Consider the following 22,538-nt stretch of genomic DNA (forward strand, 5'->3'; position numbering starts at 1 on the left):
AACTTCTGATATGTATAAGTATGTACAACAAAAAAGAAAGGGTATTTCAGTGAATCCTTGGATTTACAAACAATGAGGAATAATAGAATGTAATTTAACATTGTAATAACATCGGTCTTTTGATTCTATGTTCTCATTTTGGATGAGAATGTGTCAAGATGTAAAGTTTAAAACAAATGCAAAATTTGTTTTTAAAAAAATGCAAACTGTAAAACATCTCCAGATGAAATTCTGTTTGATTAGCCTATAACACAAATACTAGGCTATCATAAAAGTAGAGAAAGATAACCTAGGTTCTTTTGAATAAGAATGTCTTAAAGTAGTGTGGTGCTTTATATTTTTCTAAGCACTTTAGCACTTTCAAGTATTGGATTTTCATAAAATTACTGATTTGAGAAATTGGGAATAATAAAGATATTATAACTTTAGATGCCATAAGGACAATTGACACATCTTTCATGATATTATTGTGGTCAACAGAAAGAATGTGGTTTGAAGAAGACAGTTGGTAGGTTTATGATGATGATGATTATTATTATGATTATAATTATTTTGTAGGCAGCCAGGTGACTATGCATACAAAATTGGATATGGAATCAGGAAGATATGACTTCAAAATCTGAACTTAGACATTTATTAACTATGTGACCATGAGGAAGTCACTTAACCTCTGTTTCCTTCACTTTCTTCAATTGTAAAATGTGAGTAATAACAGCACCTACCTTCCAAAACTGTCGTGAAGATCAAATGAGATAGTAACTGTAAAGTGCTTAGCACAGTGCCTAGCACATAGTAGGTACAATATAAATACCAGGTAATATTACTATTATGATACAAAGGGTTGATTACTGATCAAACTAATCTAAATTTTTCTAGTGACATTCTTTAGTATTATATTTGAGGCTCTTTTTTGTTTAACGTGTTTTATCAGTGACTTAGGTAAAGAAATTAATGACATACCTTTCAGATTTATGGATGACACCAGTCTGAAAAGTAAGCATTGGATAACAACACTGGTATACAATAAATATTTAATGGATTGGAACAATGTGATGAGTCCAACAAAATGAAATTTAATAGGAACAACTGTAAAATCCTGTATTAAAGTTGAGAAACAAACAAACAAAAAAAAAACAATTATTATGAGTCCAGTAAGATTGTCACATCTAGAATGATGTATTCAGTCATAGGTAGAAGACTGAATGAGGGCCATAAACAAAATGCTATGCAACCAGGGAAACGTGACTTGGATGGTAAGAATACTCAAAACCATCTCCTATTAAAATGAGTTAAAGAGATTAAAAAGGTTTGATCTAGAGAAGAAAAAGCATGTTGGGATCATATCTGCTTCAAATATTTGAAAGGCTAACAAGTGGAAAATTGATTCCATTTTTTTGAGGAATTCCAGAAGGTAGAAATAGAAAAAATTGAATGCAATTTGCAGGGAGACAGTTTTCATTTTGGGATAAAGAGTTCCATGAAGTTCTACTTCAAAGTCTCATCATGGCAGGAATTTGACCATTATTTCTCCAGCGCTACATCAACAAAGGTTGAACTCTGGTAGGATATGCTATACTGAAAAGCCTCTAAATCACAGCAATAGACTATATCAATTTTCCAAAGACTAGCATAGTTCAATTCAGAGAAGTTTGTCACAAGCAGAGTGATATAAATGATCACTTATTTTGCTATGGCTACCAATGAAAATAAAAATAATAAAACACAAAAACAAAACAATCCTCAGACTTGGGTAGCTTCCTTATGATTTACTTTATTTGTCTGTTTGTTTTTGTACCCAAAACATATAGAAGAGTGCCTAGAAAGTAGAAGACACTGAATAAACATTTCTGATCATTTGCTTTATTGATTTTTTGGGTAAAGTAGAGAGGTAGCATAGAATAATGGACTGGTATCTGATTTTAGAGTCAGAGAGATATGGGTTCATATCCTGCCTTTGAATTTTTAAGGCAACTCTCTAAGAATATAAGTTGCAGAGAACATGATGATATGGAATGATAGAGGGAATTATTCATCAGGAATTCTCTTTATTGATAAAATCAACATCTAGAAAAATGTAACTATATTATGTAACTACAAAGCAAAGGTGGAAACAGGACAGGTCAGAAAAACTATTTTGGAAAATTATTTCAGGAGTAAGAAAAATATTTGTAGGTGTCTTATGCAAGATATCATATAATATATATTGTCATATATATGTTTTATGTATATTTATATTATATGTATGTATATTCACATATGTTGATGAGGTGTTAAGCAGTTCAACTTGATGCTGTCCTCTACTCTTATTTAATTCTTTTACCTCATTACACTATTTCTGCTCATGTATTTCAAAACCTGAATTAGGATTACTTCCATTGATGACTATCCATTCCTTGCTCTTAGACTATATGGGCCCATGACATATTTATGTTATGAAATCTCAAATGGTTTCTTACTGCTTCATGTGAATCTCTTTTTCTCATCTCTGACCAACTTTCTACCTTGCTCTTTATAGTAGATGTTACAAATCCTTTCTATCAGGTATCTACACCACATCCCCAGTCCCTTTTAATAGAGGACGTCTATATCCTACTTTACTGTCCCCAAAGAAGGTAGTCCTTCTTGAGCTCCATCTCCTTCCCAATTCCATACTTCAAATCATCTCTATATCATTACAGATCCTGTCCTTTGCTTCCATGTTGGACTCCACCCACGCCCCCCACTTATGTCCTTGATCATATCTCTTTTTATCTTCTCAAGAAATGTACATTTTCAACTATCTCCCTATCCCTTTCTAATTTTTAAATTCCCCTTATCCATTGGATGCTTCCTTATTGCATACAGATAGACAGACAGACAGACAGACAGAAAGACACACACACACACACACACACACATACTCTTCATCATCCTTCAGTTAACCCTGTCATTCTCTCATGCTATTATCCTGTTTCTCCTTTTCAAACCCAAATTTCTTGAAAAAACTCTCTACAGCCATTGTCTCACCATTCTCACTTTATAAATCACATTTCAACCTTACAATCTCTCTTTAAGTGTTCTTTTCCTCCACTGTCTGAAACCAATGATTTCTTTATTGCCAAATTCAATAATCTTTTCTCAGTCCTTATCATTTTTGACCTATTTGCAGTATCACATCCTCCTACACATTATGCCATTGTTATTTTGTACTTACCTTATAGATCTTTCTCAGTTTCTTGGGCAAGATCATCATTCATGGTTTGTCTCTCCTATGTATTTAATACTCAACATTTTTTCCTCCCCTTGGACACTTTTTTTCCTACTCTTTCTCTTGTTCTTTTTTTTTTAAACCCTTGTACTTTCGGTGTATTGTCTCATAGGTGGAGGAGTGGTAAGGGTGGGCAATGGGGGTCAAGTGACCTGCCCAGGGTCACACAGCTGGGAAGTGGCTGAGGCCGGGTTTGAACCTAGGACCTCCTCTCTCTAGGCCTGACTCTCACTCCACTGAGCTACCCAGCTGCCCCTCTTTCTCTTGTTCTGATAAGGTCCCATGGATTCTATTTTTGAGTCTCAAATTTATAAAGTCTTCACCTCTACTGAGTTAGAATCCCTCATCCCTAATTGCCTGATGAATCTCAAATGGAATATCCAATAAATATCTTAAACTCTAAGATTTGAGATCTCTATCTAAGATTTAACTAATTCTCTTTTGCCTCAAACCTACTTTTCATTCTAAATTTCCCATTCTTGTTGAAGATACAACCACTCTTCTAGTCAGATTTCAAATCTAAGAGTCGTCACTGACTTTTTGTTTTAACTACTAATATTCACTTGAAATCTTATTGATTCTATCTCATTATCTCTCACATCTCATTCCTTCTCTCCTACCACATGGACAGCACCCCTAGTCAAACTTACTAAGTCTCACACTATTTTATAGGCTATTAACTTGTCTCTTTGTATCTAGTTTATCCTTTCTCCTACAAATCCTTAACATAGTTCACAAATTGATATTTTAAAAATGTAGATGTGACCTTGTCACTACTCTGCTCAAGAAGTTTCAGTGGTGCCCTATTGCTTTTGGGAAATGAATAAACCTTTCTATTTGATACTTAAAGCACTCATAACTTGGCTCCAGATTATCTTTTCAGATTTATATATTGTTCACCTTCATGTACTTTATGTTCCAACCAAACTGATCTACTTGTTATTCATTTAAATTTCTTATCATATACTTTTGTACAGTCTGACTCCCATACCTGGAATTCTACCCCTACTTGAAAGCTTAGCTGCTTTCCAGGTTTCACTCATGTCAACTCTTTGAAGAAGCTTTATTTGATTTTTCTAATTTTAGATGCTTTCCCACCTGAAACACTTTGTATGGTTTCTTTATTTTTATCTTGAACATAATGTATCCTCCTAGTAGAATGTAAACTTGAAAGTTTAATTATCATATTTCTTTTACATATCTGTCATGTAGTGTAGTGCCTGGCACTTTCATATATGGTTGTTGACTGAATAACATGGCAAGGCAGGGAGAACATCATAAAAAATGAAATAGAATATAATCTGATAGAAAATGACTCATTATCCAGCAGGGAGTTACTTTTATCTCAGCTATTAATGTGTAGTCAGAATATTTTATTTAGAGCAATATTTAAAATCTAAAAATAATATAACAAGAAAAAAGTACAAAGAAGAAGAAATGACTAACAATTGAGGCAATAATACCCTATTTTAGATAAATCATTTCAATAAACTTTTGGCATAGTTGTCACATCTCTCTAAAAATTGTATAATCTTTGGGTCATTTTTGGTAAGAGCTAGGTCCAAATGAATAGTTCCCCTTATTGTTTATAATAGTTTTTGAAAGACGAGATTATCTTTAAGGCAAGCTAAGAAGTATTAACTATTTTCAGGGTTTCTTAACTTGGGATCCCTGAACTAATTTTAAAATATGATAACTATACCTCAATATAACTTATTTTCTTTGTAATCTTATGAATTTTATATTTTAAAGCAATTCTAAGAAAAGATTCATAAGTTTGCAGAACCATTAAATGGACTTAATGACAGAAAAATGGTGAGAGGGGAAAAGAATGACATAGGGGGAAAAGAGAGAGAGAGAGAGAGAGAGAGAGAGAGAGAGAGAGAGAGAGAGAGAGAGATTGAAAAGAAATTGATATAAAAACAAAGGACATAAATTCTAGCAGATATTTAGATAGGTGAATAATTAATCTATTACTGATATGCTTGTTGGGCACATGATATGTTTCTTGAACTCTAATTGGTGTGAGAATGTAGACAGTTATTCATTTAAGGTATGTGCAGGACACTGTGATAGACAGAGAAAGAAACTCAACTTCAACTTTTAAATGTATAATTACCTCTTAGTGAATCTGGTGAAAGATTTGATGTGAAGGAGCTCGAAAGTGTTGGTTAATGGCAAGGTTTGGGGACAACAATTCACTCTCAATCATGTGGATATATCAAAATTTATATCACTGGAGGGTCTGCATGTATCAGTGGTAACCCAGCTTCATTTCACATTAAATATTGATACATGAGGAGAATAGAGATCTTATCTCACATTTATTTTTGTGGCTAGCATCAGATAACTATCATACACCACCCTCAAAACTCTTCATAGATATAGATTAATCTATCTAATATCATTAAGGTGAGGCAAAGACACATACATTTGGAAAGTACTTTTAGTGTGCCAGGCACTGTGCTAAATATCCTGGAATTACCTTTATTGGCGCAAGTGACAGTACTGTTTGTGCCAACCAGTCAAATCACTCCAGCAGCCACCTTACATGAAAAGGTTAAACCTGATCACACTTGTACATTTGCTTTGAAGGGCTTGTTTTCCCATGAGTGGTGACAGACCATCTACATCTATATTGTGTTGCCCATTCTACCTTGTGATCCAAGGCATACATCTGTGAGATGATTACCCCTGAATCAGAAATGTAAAGTAAAATGACAGGCTTACATAGTGATCATTTTTTGTGGCTTTGGCCTTACATTAAATGATAAAATAAATTGAATATTTGTCACTCTGCTTGTTGCCCATTTTCAGTTTTGTTGGTTTTATCCCCTTCATTAGATTGTATGATGCTTGGAAATTCTCTAAGGCATCATGTCTTCTATTTCTCTGTAAATCCCTGTATTGTTTGGATGTACCTTTAATACTCCAATGCCATTGACTTGCTAACATTAAAAACAACCAGATCTCTTCTAAATTTGCCTTTACAGGCTCATAGATTTCCTAGTGCTTTCTATCAAATGCCTTTACTTCAAATAAACCATTCTGTTTCTGAGAGCAACATGACAGAATTGTCTGTCTCTGCCATTATTTCCCTGTAGTATATAACTATACCACATCTTTTGAAGCAATATTAGACAAGATATTTCATTATGTATGCATATTTTGATGACTTTATGGATAATTGCTACGCAAGTCTTTGAAGTAGAAATATTTTGAAAATTACATTTTTGCATTATAATATGAACATCACGCCATAAGGCACAAAGTCTAGCATAGTCATGAAAAAAAGATTATGATGGAAATGCTTATGAAGTACCACAGAGGATCTTATTGTGCTATACTTGATCTGTGAAAGAGCCTAAGTCTCTAAGCCCCAAGATGTGTGTATAATGTAAACACTTAAACTATCTGCTGGTGAACTTATTAAACATTTCCAATTTTCTGTAAATGTTTCTTACATATTTATCTGAATCGTTGCTCTTTTAGATAGCAAGTCCCAAGAGAGCACAGATAATAACCTTCAAATTTTCTCTAATGCTATGCCATATGCAAATAGGCACCCAAAACATGCTTTTGTTGATCTGTAATTGTTTCCTATGCCATTTTCATTTTTGGTCAGGTATGTGATACACTATTTGTTGGGAGAATTGTTTCTAACCACATGTTTTTTTTTCAGGTCTTCTTACATTAATTGGTTAACTCTCTCAAAATAGTCTTTAGTGCATGCAATAACCTCCAACTGTGATCCCTTCTTATTGGGCACAGGAAGGGATATTTCATTTTGGAAGGCAGTAGTGTCACATACTTTTAAAAATTGTATTTTGAAGAGTACCATGCCAATCCGAAACTTTGTAAAATAAATTAAGAATGGATTTTTCTTTGTTCTTTCCCTCATTTATCCATTCAGTTTTGAGAAATAATCATATCTTTGGTGTACTAATTTTGGTGGAAATTTAAAAAATTGCTAAACACAATCCCTTCCCCAGTGAGCTTAATATCAAGCGCAGGAGACAAAATAACATACAAATTTATGAAACACTAGGGAACAAGTGCAAAACAACTCTTTGATAAGTGCAAGGAAGTATAATAATAACCACTTATGTAGAATAGAGGAAGGTTAATGAAAAAAGTCTTTTTACTGGAGATTAATTTTTAGCTAAGTCTTAAAGGAAATAATTGGGGAAAGGGAGGGAAAGAACTCCAGTGGAGGTGAATGGAATGAACAAAGGTAGTGAGATGAAACAATAATCAGATTGACCTAAATGCAGCTGTGATGGGGAGTAGTAAGAGATTTAAGTCATAAAGTTAGGAGAAGCTGAGGGATGGCTTTTAAATGTTGGAAATTTATGCATGAGTAAACTACTGCAGGTGATTTCATTATTTCCCAAGGAAAATAGCATGTATTCTAAACTTCTCTAGCAACTAGTTATGGAATGGAATAAAAGTGAAGACTTGGAAAATCTTAGTGGTGTTCAAGGTGTGAATTAAAGTAATGATGATCTGGACTGTAGTAGTGACTAAGAAAATAAAGCGGAAGGATAAAATCTCTAAATGGCAAAGTGTAGTGAGTGAATGAATTAGATTAGATGATATATACGATCCACTCTACTTCTAGCTTTCTGTGAATCTGAAAGTACATAGGATGTAATTTATCAGAAATGGATAAACTAGAGCAGAGAGCAGAAGATAAGAGATAAAATTTGGATGATACACACAGTAAAGGAAAAAGAGAGAAGAGAGGTTGCTTCTGTTATGAAAGTCAAGAGAGGAGAGAATTTTCTTTGAGGCAAGGGATCTTAGAGTCAATTGAAAAATGGGAGGAGAATGGTAGAAAAACTGCAAATGGATTCCCTAGAAAATGATTATTAGAACTTTCTTTTTTAAGTGAAATAGGAAGAACAGAATTTAGGATGTGAGATGGAAATGAGAGGCAAGGAACAATAATCAAAAACACTGAGAGAAATGGCATATCGTTTAGAAAGAGAAGAGAGTGTAAGTTACTTAATTTTTTCTTTTCTCTGAATTTTGGAAGATCATACAAAAGTAAAAGATACAACTATTTTTAAAAGAGGAAAATGGAGCCAGAGAGCAAAAGTAACTTAACTTAATGTCCCTCATTTAATGTGAAAGAGAGGATATCTCCTGACTCTGAACCTACTATTATTTTCTCTGCGTCGCAGATGCTAGTGATGGAGTAAAATGATAGTACTTAAATACTGAAACTTCAAACCTTTAATGAAAGAAGTACAATCAGGCAAAGAGATTTTAAAATAGAAATAATATGAAACAAGAGAGAACAAGGTGTTGAATGGCAGACTTGGGAGGAAAATTTCTTTAATTTTGATAATACTGATAATATTGATTGATACTGATTGATAACACTCTGTCTTCTGATCTGTTTATAAGGAGCCAAAGGTCAGAGCATGAACTATAGTCATTCCCTAACAGGAAATATCACTCAGAATAATTTCTGTGTCTGCTATAGGAAGAATGAGTGTTGTTACACACCTCCCCTTAGATCTCATTCATCCCAATTGTGGCCATCTTAACCAGGATGTCTCTCTCAATCTTTTCTTAACAAATGTCCTTTCATCTCTCATTTCTGGCCATTAAGTTAAATATCTAGGATTTCTTTAAGATCGTCAGGTGCTCCTTCCTCCATTAAACCTACTCCAGTCCCTCCAAATAAAGGTTATCTTTCTTCAGAACTTACTACACTGTTTGTAACTCTTTCGTGCACGTAACTTCTCCATTGAATATATCTAGTCTATCTTCCTAGATTTTAAGTTTCTTTTTTGGTCAAAAGGTATCTTGATACTTCTTTGTATGCCTCATACAATATGGTGCATTGCATATAGTAGTCACTTAATAAAAATTTGTTGAAGAGAGCCATTAAAAACATTTGGGTCTTGGGGTGGTGGAAGAACTGAATGTAGGTTCTAGGATTTTAAAGTATCACTTAAATATATTTTAGTTTAAAATTAGATATTAAATTTGTGTTGCAAATCATGAATAAATATTACTTTAGTACTTAAATGGCAATTTTAAGAAATCATATCAATAATGGTACTGGGTCTATTTCCCAAAGATATCAGTGGAAAAGGAAAAAAAAACCTATATTTATTGCAGCTCTCTTAGTAGTGGCAAACAACTAGAAATCAAAGTGTTGTCCATCATTTGGGGAATGATTAAACAAATTGTGGTATAGAATTGTGATGGAATACTAGTGCCATAAAAATGATGAGCAGATTAATTTGAAAAAAAAAAAGCTGGAAAGAACTTCATGAGATAATGAAGAGTAAATTAAGTTGAACCATTATTTATAGCTCTAGATTTAATATTTGAACAATAACTCATGAATGTTCACTACCAGAAAATGAACAGAGAAGTGGAAATGGGAAAGACATAATCTATATATTTTAACCAATGTTGTCTTCTATGGTGTGGAGAGCGGAGACAAACAGGATGATAACAAAAAATGAACATGGAAATATATATTATATGATAATATTTTAGCCAATCTGATAGATGTTTGATGGTACCTCATAGTTGTTTTAATTTGTCTTATTCCAATCAATAGTGTTTTGGAGCAGTTTTCATATGACTAAAGATAGCTTTAATTTCTTCTGAGAAGTCTGTCCATATCTTTTCCATTTCTTGATTGGGAATGCTTTGTATTCTTATAGATTTGACTCAGTAATCTATGTATTTGTGAAATGAAGCCTGTTTCAGAGAGACTTGCTATAAATATTTTTCCTGTACCCTGCATTTCATTTTATAGATGATCAAAGTGAGACTAGAAAGTAACATGCCCAGTATCATGAAGCTAGTAAGTGACAGCATTGGCACAAAGATGGCCTTTTCCATTACATGATACTTTACACATAGGTTACTTTTAATATCTGAATTTATCAGATCTAAATACCAAAACTGAGTTTCATGTTAATTTCAGATGCATTTTTAATCTTTCCTTCCCAAATATGTTTTTGAATGGAATATTCCTTGGCTTTCAGCTTCTTAAAAATCATCATGTTCCATATTATGAAAGTTGTAACTATTCATTTCCATTTCTATTTCATTTGAAAACTAAAGCTAACTTTGCTCTGTTGCAAATGTTCTGTAAAAAAATGACATGACATTATTGTAAGGATGTACCTTCAACCTTGAATTTTAAGAGCCAGATTGACACTAGAATATTTATTTTTCGTGCAGAATTTCTGGCATGTTATTAGGTTTCGTACTTTTCCCATCTTTTCACACCATGTCCTTGCAAGTATGGTAGAATATTTGACACTGAGTGTCAAATAGCTCTTTTATTAGGTTTAGCACTTTGGATGTGGAAGTTGAGATTTTCTATAATAAATACTGATGTTTACTTCCAGCCCTTTGGCAATATCTGTTAGGGTTTGGAAACTCTTCTCTATGAAACTGATGGTTCTCAGTTGATATTATTTATTTCCTAAAATTATGTTTTTTTAGAGTAAGGGACAGAGTGATGCTGAACATTGCTTAATGTACACTTTATATTAAAATCTGACTTCATTATAAAATCTTCCATATGTTATTTCCATTTCATTAGGGTGAAAGTTTGAAAGTAGTGATTTCCTTTTGCATTAAAACCATATAAGTAGAGCTGGAAGCACTATGTCCTTGAAGCCTCTTCCAATTGGTAATTGAATTCATTTAAATAAACACATATAAGAGACTCCTATGTTCAGTGGCAGCAACTATGTTTTAAAGCAAAGATGGGGTATAGGGAAATGATTTACCTTCTTTTTTGGAAAAATATTATACTGTTTAAGTCTAACTTTATATGAATATATCTGTATCCAGAATGCCACCTGACCTCAGTAACTATCAGAATGACAGAGATGACTGAGGAATTTTGGGTTCCCCAGGTCCTGAATCTACCCAAAAGATAGTTATTTTTGTTTACTTGTTTAGAGTACTCCCAAGCTTGTTTTTGACTTTCCTTCATATGATTTCTGTTTATCTTGTGTGCAATACTTTTGTTAAATGATGTTTATGTGACTCATATGTGGATAACTTTTGCAAAATCCTACCTATTGCAAGTCTTTCAGAACCTGGGGAGAAAGTGCTATAATCCTTCTAAGTCATTCCCCTCTGCCAAATGACCAAATACTTTTTAAAAATTTTTAAAGTTATTTCATTAAATATTTCCAAATTACATGTAAAATTTTGATAATCACTGAAAAATTTGAATTTAAATTACAAATCCTTCTAACTGCTCTAATAATGATAAAGTTCTTAGAAGATATAAATGTGTGTATCTATATTCACGTGTCTTCTTCTATATCTATATCTATATATCTTTAAAGAACTTTATCTATCCATCCATCCATCCACCTAGCCATCCATCCATCTATCTATCTATCTATCTATCTATCTATCTATCTATCTATCTATCTATCTATTTTTCCACATAGAAAGGCACATAGTTTAATCTTATTGAGTTCCGTATGATTTCTCTTTCATGCCTGTGTTTTAATGCTCCTTTTGAGTCATGGATTTAAAAGTCAAATTTTCTATTCTCTGGTCTTTTCATTAGGAATATTTGAAAGTCCTCTATTTCACTAAGTGTTCATGTTCCTTTGAAGGAGTGTACTTAGTTTTTCTTGGTTGGTTATTCTTTGTTGTATCCTAACTATGCTGCCTTCCAGAATATCATATTTCAAAGCATCTACTCCTTTAATGTCTTTACTCAAAGATCTCTAATAAAGGAGGCTCCCTTTACCTATAGTAGGCTGTCTATTTTGGTTTTCGATAGCTCTAATTTTTCATTATCTGGAGCTAAAACTTGCTTCAATGAAACTTCCAAACATTTTTTTTCTGGTTCTGCTCTTTGAAGCCAAGCAGATCTCTAAGCCCCTCCTTTCACAGAAGCCTTCTAAATACTTAAAGGAAGCATGTCCTTTGATCCAGCAATATCATTATTAGGTATGTATCCCAAATAGATAAAAAATGGGAAAGATTCTGTTTGTACAAAAATATTTATAGCTGCACTCTTTGTGGTGGCAAAAAATTGGAAAATGAGGGGGTGTCCCTCGATTGGGGAATGGCTCAACATATTCTGGTATATGATGATGATGATGGAATACTATTGTGCTATAAGGAATGATAAACTTCTTGATTTTATAAGAATTGGAAAGACCTCCATGAACTAATGCAGAGTGAAGTAAACAGAAATAGGAGAACATTGTACACAGAAAGTTAAACATTGTGGGAATATCAAATGTGACACATTACTACTAAAAGCAAAGCAATGATCTAGGACAATTCTGAGGGACTTATGAGAAAGAATGCTATCCACATCCAGAGAAAGAACTATGGGAGTAGAAATCCAGAAGAAAACATATGATTGTTTAAATGGGAATATGATTTGGGGTTTTGATTTTAAAAGATTACTCTATTACAAAAATGAATAATATGGAAATAGAATTTGAGTGATACTATATGTATAACCCAGTGGGAAAAATACTTAAAGATAGCTATTATCTACCCAGCAAGTTTTGTCTTATCCAGGCTTAATATTTCTATTACTTTTAACTTAATATGTTTAGGAATGCAAGGTCAATTGTATAGAATCAAAGTCTCAAGGCCACTCACCATCCTATTCACCTTTTTCTGGATAGCAATCAACCAATAAACATTAAATGCCTCATGTGACCTGAGTCATGCTTATATCCACACTGTTACTCCCTTCTCACTAAGTGTCCTGTCCTTTTATCATCTGACCATAGATCCTAACTGGAAATACTTACCCTTTTCTGCTCTGGAAATCCTAACATTTTTGCCCCTTTGTCCTGTTTATTTTTGGTCTTGATTATTTCCACTCCAGTTATTTACTCACCAGCTACTTTGCTGCCAGAACTTATGCTCTACCATACCTTGCCCTTTGTTTTACAATTTTGAAAGCATAATCAAATCAGTAATGTTACTATTCATGCAAAGGACTTGTCAGGCTGCTTTTCTCTGATTTTATTCACCTTTTCTATGACTTTCCAAACAAAAAAATATATCTAAATAGGTTGCATTCTTCTATTAGAGTATAGGTTCCAAGAGGACTAGTACCCTTTCCATTTGTTTATTAATATTTGTATCCAAAATATTTCAGTATTTATATGTAATGCTAATTAGCATCATAGTTTATAACTGCACAATAAATGGTCATTCATTCTTTCAATGGCCCATATATAAAATATTATTTATATGTTTGTAATCTACAGAGATATTAAAAATATAAATTCAGGGTGCTTTTATAAACAAAAAGAGTATCCTGGGTATGGGGAGAGAGTGATGGATTCCTCTATATGAGGAACATCAAATGTGCCATTACAGATGAACTATAGAGTATTTGAAAAGGACTAATGTGTTAGAAGACCTGAAAGTTAAGAAGAGACCAGATTGTATTTCTTAATGTTTTTCTTAAACTGAGGTACCTAGAAATAATTATTATATTCCAGATATTGTCTGACCAGGTCAGAGAACATAAGAACTATCAACTTTTTAATTTTGAATATTATTCTGCTCTTAGTGCAGTCTAAGATTACATTAGTCTTTGCTGACAATCATTATAATTTTCTATAGATTGTTTCACTTGTATGATGCCATGAGAACAATGGGTTATCAGTCTGTGGCAACCAATGGGAAGATCTGGATCAGAGTAACTCCGAAAAGATAGTCATAGATGGGTTATGATCTGATTTATTGAAACCAGTTTCTAAATTGATGAGATCCCATATACTCAGACATTTGAATATCTGAATATTTACACCATGATAAACTTCATATTTCCTAAGTCCTGCTTTAAAACAAAATTCTGTCTCTGGTCAGCTCTAATAACATGGGGTTCTGACATTTTTCTGGGAAAAAACATTGATGCCCTTTTTTTTTCACACCAAAACAGACATTTTCCATTTTATTTCATCCTATCACAACTCAATTAATCTTCCTATATAACAAGAAAAAAAAGTTAAACAAAGACAACTGACAGTATGTCAACATTATTTACCCATAATTGTAACCCTCTATGAGTGAGAGAGATATAGTTGCTTATCTCTTCTCTAGGATCATTATTTTTGCAGCATAATTATGTGATGTTTGGCTTCATTTTAATGTTCTCTTCATCTATATTATTGTTGTCATGTATAGTTTCCTGGTTCTACTTACTTCACTGTGTCTGTTCATTCAAGTATCTCCTTGTTTCTATGAATTCCTCATATTCTACTTGAATATTTCATTACATTCACCTTCAGTAAAAAATTTACTTTGCTCTTCTCCCAATATAAGTATCTATTTCATTTCTACTTTTTTCTTCTATTACTGGAAGAAACATTGCTCTGGAGACATTGGAAAACATAGGGCCTTTACTTGGGTATTTATTCTATATTCTCCAGTTATTCACCTAAGGCATGAATAGATTCATGACTTTGCATGCATATTCCAAATTATTTTCCTGGTCAGACTAATTTTCCTAGCAGTGAACCTGTCTTCTCGCATCCTTTTTACACTATTTCCTGTTTTTATCATCCTTGCCAATTTGTTGAGGGAGAAATGACAATTTAAGTTATTATTACATTGCTGCTGACTGGACAATGGATATTTAAAGGCTCAGTTATCTGTTAACAGTGGAAGCAAAGATGTTAGAAGATAGCAGGAGATCTCTCCACACTTTTTTTCTCTTCCCAAATCTTCTGGTGATTAAACAGAACAAGGATATCTATGGCAGTAGTCTAAGGCTATAAAGTGACTCCTGCTACACTAGAAATGTTAGATTAACAGATGACACAACTGAAGACTTGGATTATTTTTAGTTCCTTCTTCCTTGATTTCTGAGTAAATAAATTCGAGGCTTCCATTTGTCCTGGCTTCCCTAAATGGGCAAATGTTTATTAGAGCCTGAATATGATTATAGTCTTGTAGGGTGGCCAGAAAGAATACACAGAGGCACGCATACAGAAACACACACAAATATGTTTATATTCTTGAACTTTCATATATGGACATGCACATAAATAATAAATCAAATATAAATATGATCCAAAATATGGGGAGAAGACACACAGACAGAGAGAAAGAGAGAGAGACATACACATAGAGAGAGACAGACAGACTGACAGAAAGAGAGAGATGGAGAGAGGGAGAGAAGGAGAGAGAGAGAGAATTTTGAACACCAGTTATACTTAAGGGATTAAGGAGAAAGGAAAGTCAACAAAAGATACCTATAAGAGTGATCAAAGAAGTAGCAGAAGAAACTGTAAATTGTATGAGCACAGGCTCCAAGAAGAAAGAGGAAGAGGAGGGCTGTCAAAGCATTGAGGGATTGATCATATGTATCAAATTCAATTTTAATTCAAGAAGTCTTTATTAAGTCCACTATTGGTCTTTAATTGCCTAAATTCAACATTATCTGAAGGAGTTTACTTTCCATTGTAGCATATCAAGAACTCCTAAGGATTCAAGGATAAAGGATAAGGATGAAGAAGAAAAAAAGTCATTGTTCTTGTTAAGATATTATTGACAACCTTTTCCTATTTACAGTGTCCAAACACTTAGGATATCCTTGTTCTTTTTTCTTATACCTATAATGGCACTCTGCCTGATTTAACCTTCACTTCCTCTGAGACCCTGAAAGCTTACCTTTTCCCTTACCAATTACCTCACTCATTTGACAAATAGTGATTCAGTACCTGTTATATGCATACAATTATGTAGAAAACTGTAAGTGATAGAAATATTGGCAAGGCATGTCCTTTGCTTTCTAGTTACATTTCCCAAAATCTAACAGTAATCTAAGGCAGGGAAGAAGGGAAAAGATATGCTTTGAACATATACTTTTTGGTAATAATAATAATGATAGCAAATATTTATGTAATACTATAGAGTTGTCAAAATGCATTCCATATCTTCTCTTTTTTGATGATCACAGCAGTTTTGAATCTTGCCTCCATTACCTTATACTTTTACAACTATAGAAACTGAGGCTGAGAGAAGTTATTGTTCTAATGAGAGTTAACAACTCAGTGAATTTCTGAATTGGGAGTGGTGGTAGAGACCTTTTGAATTCATCTTGTCCAGCCAGCTCACTTTAAAAATAATAGAAACTGAGGTTTGTAAAGCTTGACTGAATTGCCCAAAGTCACAAAGACACTAGTGATGAAAGCTAGATAAAAATTCAGACACTCTCATGCCAAAGCCATTGCTTTTCCCCACTCCTACCTATTTAATTTTGTTTTGTGCCTTATCTTGGGCAAGCAAAAGCAGCAGGCTTAGATAAGAGAAGGGAAAATCCCTTCAAAACAAGACTGTCCAAATGTTTGACAACCCGAGTTTGAGAAATTGAAGGCCTCAAAATAGCTTCATATTCCCCCTTAGTGAGAAGCATGTCTATCCTGCTCAGAAGACCCAAAGAAGAATCAGCAGGAGAGCTCTGAAATAAAAATTCAAAGGAAATCTTTTAGAACAAGGGTGATAAAACTTTATGGGTAGGAGAAATCAGGAGGATCCTGTGTTGGAGAAGGATAAGAAAGGAATGTGCAGGTGCTCCCATTTTACAACTAAAGAGTTAAGCTTTCAGCTTTCCAATCAAGATGGGACCCTTTTATAAGAAATACAACCTATGCCAAGAAATTTTGTTTTAAGTGAGGCAAACATTTCATATGTTTGAACTAATTTTGACCTGTTCTTATAATAATTGGTAGTCTCCAAATTTCTGGGTTCATTGGAAAAAAAAAACATTTTGGAAAGTACTTCTAATGAAATTCTTTTACAAATAACACCAGCATGAGTTTCTGGGAAACTTAGATAACTAATGGACTAATGTATGTTTCCCTGGATCCTGGCTTAGGTCCAGTTTTGTTACGAAGTCTACTTTAGATGTCTTAGAATGGAATACACAACAAATTCAGCAGATTCTACTAGTTCCCGAGAAACACACTGGACAAAGCCACAAAAATCTAGAGATTGAAATACTTTCCACTGAGTATTTTTTATAACCTTTCCCTTCTGTCTTAGATTTAGTTCTATGACAGGAGAGCAGCAAGGGCTAGGCAGTCAGGGTTAAGTGACTTGCCCAGGGTCACACAATTATGAAGTATTGAAACTCAGATTTAGACTCAGATCCTCTTCACTCCAGGTCTGGTGCTCTATGCCCTATATACCTTCTCACTTCCTCACCACTGATTATTAGTTGTGATGTGTTATGCAGACTGATGTGCAATCAGCTAAAATTCAGGGACTCATTAATCCTTATTTTTCTCCTGGATAAAAGATATTCAAAAGGATTTTTTTTGTTGTTTCATGAAATTCTTAGCTTGTGAAATTCAACTTAAGCTGGATTGTTGCTGAATGGATGATTATTTTACTTGCCCAATTAATGTCTGGTTGAAGATAATAGGAATTTTAGATAAATTATTTTCATTGAATTTGAATATCTCAATTCCAAATATAATTTTATGGATGGCATTGATTACATTTTGGAGATATTCAGAGTTATGTATCTAAATATCATGCAACTTAGATAGAAGAACACATAGAAATATAATCATTTGAAGACTAAAGGTTGTGGTGAGGGAAATTCCGGCTAATTATTTTCTTTCATATGAAAACTGTGTGAAGAGGAAGTGTGGTTTGGTGAACAGAAGGTCACCTTCTCCCTGACACATTTTCATTGTGTGGCCATGGACAAGTTGCTTTAAACATATAGTCTCTCATGTGAGATTCCTAAGCATAAATAAGCAATAGGGGAAACAATTTTTCCACTGGGATCTCCCTGTTGAAATAATAGAATTTTAGATTTGAAAGAAAGATATCTTAAAAATCTTTTAATTCTCTGTAAATATCCCTTCTTTTCATTTTAGAGGTGAGTAAATTAAGATCTACAAAAATCTGAATGTTTTACAAAAGGGTTACAGAGTTATTAATAGAGCAGAAAAGCAGAAATAATAAATGCAAAATTTTCAAATCATAATGTGATAAAATTATAATTAGTAAGGGATCATGGAGAGGCAAATTTAAAATTAATTGGAAACTAAATAATCTAGTTCTTCAAAACTGGTTGATCAAAAAAACAAATAAAAACAATTACTGATTTCATTGAAGAGCATGACAGTGAGGAAACAATATACCAAAATCTATGGGATATAGCAAAAGCAGTAATCAAGGGAAAATGTATATCCCTCAGTGCATATATCCACAAAAAACAAATTAAAGCCTAGAAAGAGAACAAATGAAAAATCCCCAGATAAAAACAGAATTGGAAATCTTAAAAATTCAAGGAGAAATTAATGAAATTGAAAGTAAAAGAACTATGGAGCCAATGATTAAGACTAGGATATGGTACTTTGAAAAAAACAAATAAAATAAAAAATACTGGTAAAGCTAATAAAAAATAAAAGGAAAATCAAATTCATGATATAAAAAATGAAAAGGGCAATCTTACCTCTAAAGAAAAGGAAATTAAGACAATTATTAAGAAGTACTTTGCTCAATTAAATGGCATTAAATTTGACATTCTAGATGAAATGGGCAAATATTCACAAAAATATATAATGCCTAGATTAACAAAAGAGAAAATAGAATACATAAATAACCCAATCTCAGAAAAAGAAATTGAATTAAGCCATCAAGGAATTCCCTAAGAAAAAATCCCCAAGGGCAGATGGATTCACAAGTGAATTCTATCAAACATTCATAGAACAACTAATCCCAATGCTATACAAACTATTTGACAAAATAAACAAAGAAGGAATCTTACCAAATTCTTTTCATGTCACAAATATGGTACTGATTCCCAAGTAAGGAAGCCAAAAAATAGAAAAAGAAAACTATAGGCCAATCTCTTTAATGAACATCAATGCAAAAATCTTAAATAAAATACTAGCAAAGAGTCTACAGTAAGTCAAAACACGGATTACTCACTATGACCAAGAGGGGTTTATACCAGGAATCCAAGGATCATTTAACATTAGTGAAACCATTCATATAATTGACCATAGCAATAACCAAACTAATAGAAATCAAATGATTATCTCAATAGGTGCAGAAAAAGCCTTTGATAAAATACAACACTCATTCCTATTAAAAATACTAGAAATTATAGGAATAGAAGGGCTTTCCCTCAGAATAATAAGCAGTATTTATTTAAAACCGTCAGTAAGTATCATCTACAATGGGAATAAGTTAGAGGCCTTCCCAATAAGATCAGGAGTGAAGCAAGGATAACCATTAGAGAAGAAAAAGAAATTGAAGGTATTAAAGTAGGCAATAATGAAACTAAACTATCACTCTTTGCAGATGATATGATATACTTAGAGGACCCAAGAAAATCAACTAAAAAGCTAGTAGAAATAATTAATAATTTTAGCAAAGTTGCAAGATACAAAATAAACCCACACAAATCATCAGCATTTCTATATATCTCCAACACATCTCAGAAAGAAAATGTAGAAAGAGAAATTCCATTAAAAATCACTCTAGACAATATAAAATATTTGGGAATCTATCTGCCAAGACAAACTTAGGAATTATATAAACAACTACAAAACACTTTTCACACAAATAAAACTCTATCTAGACAATTGGAAAAAAACATTAATTGCTCTTGGGTACAATGAGTTAATATAATAAAAATCACAATCCTACCTAAACAATATCTTATTCAGTGCCATACCTATCAAACTACCAAAAGCTTTTTTTATAGAATTAGAAAAAAATTATCACAAAATTCATCTGGAAGAACAAAAGATCAAGAATATCAAGGAAACTAATGAAAAATATGTGAAGGATGGGTGCCTAGCAGTACCAGATTTAAACTGAACTATAAAGCAGTGGTCATGAAAACAATATGATACTGGCTAAGAGATACAAGGGTGGACCAGTGGAATAGACTAAGGATAAATCACCTCAGTAAGCTAGTGTTTGATAAACCCAAAGATCTCAGCTTTTGGGACAAGAACTCACTATTTGACAAAAACTGCTGGGAAAATGGGAAAACAGTATGGGGAAAATTAGGTTTAGATCAACATCTTTCACCATATACCAGGATTAATACAAAATGGGTAAATGGCTTAAATATAAAGAGTGAAATCATAAATAACTTAGATGAATGTAGAATAGTATACCTGTGAGATCTATGAGAAAAGAAAGTATTTAAAACCAAGCTAGAGATAAAGAACATTAAAAACTGTAAAATGAATAATTATGATAATATTAAATTAAAAAATTTTGTCCAAATAAAAACAATGCAACCAAAATTAGAAGGGAAGTAACAAACTGGGAAACATTTTATAACAAAATTCTCCAACAAAGGTCTAATTTTCCAAATATTTAAGGAATTAAGTCAAATGTACAAGAAATCAAGCCATTCCCCAATTGACAATTGATCCAAGGATATGAATAGACAGTTTTCAAATCAAGAAATCAAAACTATCAATAATCACATGAAAAAGTGTTCTAAATCCCTCCTACTTAGAGAAATGAAAATCAAGGCAACTTTAAGGTACTACCTCATACCTAGCAAATTGGTCAATATGAAAATAAAGGAAAATAATAAAAGTTACAGGGGATATAGCAAAACTGGGACACTAAAGCATTGTTGGTAGAGTTATGAATTGTCCCAACCATTCTGGAAAGCAATTTGGAATTATGCCACAAGAGCATTAAAAGAATTCACACCCTTTGATCCAGCAATACCACTACTAGGTTTGTACCCCAAAGAGATAATAATGAAAAATGTCTGTACAAAAATATTCAAGGAGGCAGACACAGCCAGGAACTAAAGCTCTGAAAACCTGAGTGGGGAACCAGTGCAGACGGGTATACGACTGTGGAAGCAGCGCCCTGAGACTTGTAAAGGAACCTCCTGCAGAGGATCAAGCAAGGGGGCCCACCAGGGGGCTTGACCTTGGAAAAAACCAGAACTCAGACCTCAGGAGCCAATAGACAGCGGACAGACACGGAGCGAGAGGATAAACCTGAGAAGCTGCTGGGCTAATGATGGCTACCCAGACTCAGGAAACTCAGAAGAGAAAGAATAACAACAAGAAAAAGAAGCCTTTAACACTCGAAAACTTTTAAACAGAGAAAATCCAGACAACCGAGCAAACAGAGGAGGAGAACAAACAAGCATCCGGACCCTCCTCAAATAAGGAAAACTCCTCACAAGCTATGGAAGAGTTCAAAACTGAGATTTTGAGGAAAATGGAAGAGATCTGGCAAGAAAATAACAGTTTAAAAGGTAGAATCTTGCAATTGGAAAGTGAGGCTCAGAAACCAAATGAACTGATAAGCAAACTGAACACCAGAATTGGCCAGATTGAAAAGGAATACCAGAAGATTATGGCCGAAAACCAGAAAATTATGGCCGAAAACCAGAAGATTATGGCCGAAAACCGAAAGATTATAGCCAAAAATCAATCTCTAAAGGCTAGAATTGAGCAAGTAGAAGCTAATGATCTCTCAAGACAACAAGAACAAATAAAACAAAGTCAAAAGACTAAAAAAATAGAAGGAAACATGAAATATCTCAATGAGAGAGTGACAGACCAAGAAAACTGGTCTAGAAGAGACAATTTGAGAATAATTGGTCTTCCAGAAAAACCAGAAATTAATAGAAACCTGGACTCTGTACTAAAAGAAATTATTCAGCAAAATTGCCCTGAAGTCCTACAACAAGAGGGCAATATAGACATCGGAAGGATTCATAGAACACCCACTACAGTCGACCCAGAGAAGAAATCGGTTAGAAATATTATTGCCAAATTCAAAAGCTTTCAAGCAAAAGAAAAAATCTTACAAGAAGCCAGAAAGAGACAATTCAAATATCAAGGAGCACCAATCAGGATCACACAGGATCTGGCAGCCTCCACGCTAAAAGACCGTAAGGCTTGGAATACGATATTCAGAAAGGCAAGAGAGATGGGCCTGCAACCACGGATCAACTACCCATCAAAACTGACTATATATTTCCAGGGGAAAGTATGGGCATTCAACAAAATTGAAGAATTCCAGGTATTTGCACAGAAAAGACCAGGGCTAAATGGAAAATTTGATATCGAACCACAAAAATCGAAAGAAACATGAAAAGGTAAATAAGATACAGAGGGAAAAGAAAGAAAACTTATAATTTTTAAATTTGCCTTTTTAAGGGCCTCAGTGAGATCTAATTATCTGCATTCCTATGTAGATAAATGTTATATATAATTCTCTGTAGTGAACTCTATTCACTATTATAATATTCACTATTATAGTAATCAGAAGAATAATT

The sequence above is a fragment of the Gracilinanus agilis genome, chromosome 3, assembly GCF_016433145.1.
Source record: "Gracilinanus agilis isolate LMUSP501 chromosome 3, AgileGrace, whole genome shotgun sequence".
NCBI lineage: Eukaryota > Metazoa > Chordata > Mammalia > Didelphimorphia > Didelphidae > Gracilinanus > Gracilinanus agilis.